A 3317-nucleotide genomic window follows, 5' to 3' on the forward strand; every position below is an offset into this window, starting at 1 on the left:
GAATATGATATGTCACTGTCCGTCATTCATTAAACTAGAGTGAAATGCAGCATTGAATGTAAATCCAGATTTGAACTGGAAACTGGCAGCGAACCTTTGGGCGGTGCCTTTGCGAGATCCGACCGAACTGGACAACATGACCACAGGATGACATTTCATTATTGCACATGGACGTAATAGTAACACAGTTTTGCTTAAAAATCAGTGGGCATTAATGATGTAGCCCACGCGTCTTTGCCGATTCAGAGCCGAATTCTCCAGTGCGGGAATCTGAAATCGTGCCATAATAAAGCGTTTTGTGATTTATAAGCATTATCAGGGCTAATAACGCTAGTTATTTAAAGATGCAAAACCCCTCAAATCGACGCTGTTCTCTTTGTCTGAAGCAGTTACTGAACGCGCAGCGCTGACAGTTGCGTCCATCGATTCGCGTTTGAAGAGGTCGTGAAAATCAAAGCGATCGCATGTGGTTTTACGCATGTGGCTTTGCAGTTTCGCTCGCACTAGGCGTGTCGCAACGTGTGCCAAGGTGCAGCGTCCGTAATGCACCATTTCATCCGATCCATCAGCCTCCATCCAATAGGGTGCAATCACCAACCCCTCTCTCTCTCTTTCTCTCTATCAAGGGCGTAGGTTTGCATTGAAAGTTGATAGGGCCCTAATGCAAGGAGGCAATAGTTGGCATCAGATTTTTAAAACCAGTGTTTTAAAAATCATATTTCAGTGTTGCCTTCTGACTCCTGTCATGGAAGTTTTGCATGTCTCCTTTATCTGACACACCCATTTCATGTGTTGGAGTCTCTACAATGTTTGTAATACGTTCTACACTTAAACCACACTTAAAGTGAAATAATAATCAAAATGGAACGTTTAAGAAATGTGAAAACATCTACCGGGTAGGTTTTCTTTAAGTCGACTTAAAATATCAATATATGTGGAGAACAAGGAGTGACACTTACAAATGAAATGAAATCAGTTATCAATTCAATCATAAAAATGGAAATAAATACTATCATAGAAAATAAAATTTATTTAATTTTTTATCATCATAAATGTAATGTGTTAAAAACAGACCAAACTAAGCCTAAATAAATGTTGCGAAGACAACGTGCATTAGAATTAGAAAATTTGACTAAATTTGCCATTTTCATATTTCTCAAAAGTTATGCAACAGCATATGAGAGTAATGTCATAACATTAAGGTGTAGGTTCCCTACAGCAATACAAAAGAATGGCTATTGGTTTGCAAATCATTGCATGTCAAGTTTTGATTTGGGCTAATGAACTCCTTGCAACCATTTAAATAAAAAGGAAAGTGCATTTCCATTTAGCTACTCACTAAGTCTGGATGCTGTCCATTACTGAAGAATGCTCAGTCATAGTCTAATTGCACTATCTCTTGACATCTGCTTTGGGTAGATGAGTAGTTACTGAGGGGAAATGAGAAGGTGTATTGCACAGTGCCTCTGATACACCGGTCTGCCATTAGTGCGGTTCATATAATGATTTCTACTAAACAATTTTCATTCGGAGACGATGAGCTTGACAAATTGGTTCCACTCCTGTGTATTTCAAATATTATACAATGATTAGCTCCCCCAGATCTCCGTCATCTTTCTAAACTGTTTGCTTTTACGTGGTCTATACTAATAACTAATTCCGACTGGCCATTAATGGCATGTACCAACCAACCCCGTCTGGGTTCATGTAGGCTCTCAAGAGTCACTTTCTTCTGCCCAAATGTGAATCTTAAATATTTGTAAGGTCCATATACTTCATCTCACATGTATGGCAGCCCATTTCCACTACTAAATAAAAAACAAAAAAAGGTAATTTAGACATTTTTCCTGCAATTGAAAGATATAAACAAGAACGTTGCAACTGCATGTTATAAAGTCAGAATTGTGAGATATAACTGCACCTCTCAATTGCGAGAAAAAAGTCAGAATTGTGAGATTTAAAAGTCGCAGTTACCGTTTTTTCATTCAGTCAGAAACAGGCTTCCATATCTCGCAATTCTGACTTTTTTCTCACAATTGTGAATTTATGTATTTTCTCAGTTTAAAAGTCCAATTCTGAGGAAATAAAAAGACCCTTTTTTAGAGAATTGAGAGTTCATATTCTGAGAAAAAAGTCAGAATTGCCAGATGTAAACTCGGATTTATATCTCGCAATTCTGACTTTATAACAGCTGCAGCTTTGTTGATGTAGATGTAAACGTGTAATTACAAGAAAAGGGCAGAATTGTGCAATTACCTTTTCAATTTTTTTATTCAGTGGCAGAAACGGGCTTCCATACAGTACAGTGCACGAGCAGAAGTGACTGACTTAAACTTTTTGTATTTGGTGTCATTCAGTGTGCTTTTGCATGCAAAGGGATTGATGCAACTTACTCGGCATCGTCTCTTTTTGAGACACACTGGAGGATGTATTGATTTACTCCTCAGCTGACCGGAAGCTCCAGCTCAGCTAGCTGGAAGGTCCCTCAGCAGCTCAGGGGTGTGTGTGTGTTCAGTCATGTCTTCTTCTCACTATGGGAGGAAACTCTCCTCACTGCAGCAATGCTCACAGCCTGTTGGCAGCCTACGCCCATAAAAGCCTGGAATTAAGAAGCCAGATACCTTGCTAATGATGAGACTGAGATGTAGTGCAGTTAATAATTCTCAATGCAAAATACACAAAAATGTGTCATTACTTAATTACTTCCGCTGCTGATGGCTACTAGCTTCCAGACTATAATGTTCTGACTCTTGCAAACTGTTCAGTTATATGTCAGGTGTGTTGTAATTTAGACTTCTAAGCATGCGTTGAGTTTTATTCATTTGTTGCCGTTTTACACTCAGTTGTTTAATTACAGTACATTTATTCTGACATGTTGTGCCCAATCTGTCACAGTTACGGCTTTGAACCTTTGGATTAACCATACATTTATTCAGCAGAAACACACCGTTTTCTGCTTTCATAAGCAGAAAGTAGAAAGAGAAGGTGTAGGTTAAAAAGTGATTTTAAATCAATCAAAGTTGATATGAAAAATGCTAATAAAGCAAATTCAGCTTGCATTCCTTTACAAAATATTTAGTCATTTAAGTAAAGCTCCTACTTGTACTTGATCAAGGAAAGACCAAAATCTGTATCTGTTTGTTGAAATTGTTTCATAAAATATATTTAAAATCATACAACAAAGGTATTATATATTTTATTTCTTAAGCTCAAATCATGCAAACTATTTATTTATTATACACATACTAATGCACATGCGTATTATACAAACTTTTTTGTCAGCCAAACCCCTTAGATGTGCATGTGTGTGTGTATAT

General features: G+C 37.5%; 1 protein-coding gene across 1 annotated transcript in view; it reads left to right on the forward strand.

Moving 5' to 3' along the window:
- The window catches only part of LOC107663956 (14-3-3 protein gamma-B), a 16402-nt gene that overhangs the window by 504 nt on the left and 12581 nt on the right, over positions 1 to 3317 (forward strand). The gene's annotated exons all lie outside the window — the stretch shown is intronic.

The sequence above is a fragment of the Sinocyclocheilus anshuiensis genome, unplaced genomic scaffold (assembly GCF_001515605.1).
Source record: "Sinocyclocheilus anshuiensis isolate Anshui unplaced genomic scaffold, SAMN03320099.WGS_v1.1 scaffold245, whole genome shotgun sequence".
Taxonomy (NCBI): Eukaryota; Metazoa; Chordata; class Actinopteri; order Cypriniformes; family Cyprinidae; genus Sinocyclocheilus; species Sinocyclocheilus anshuiensis.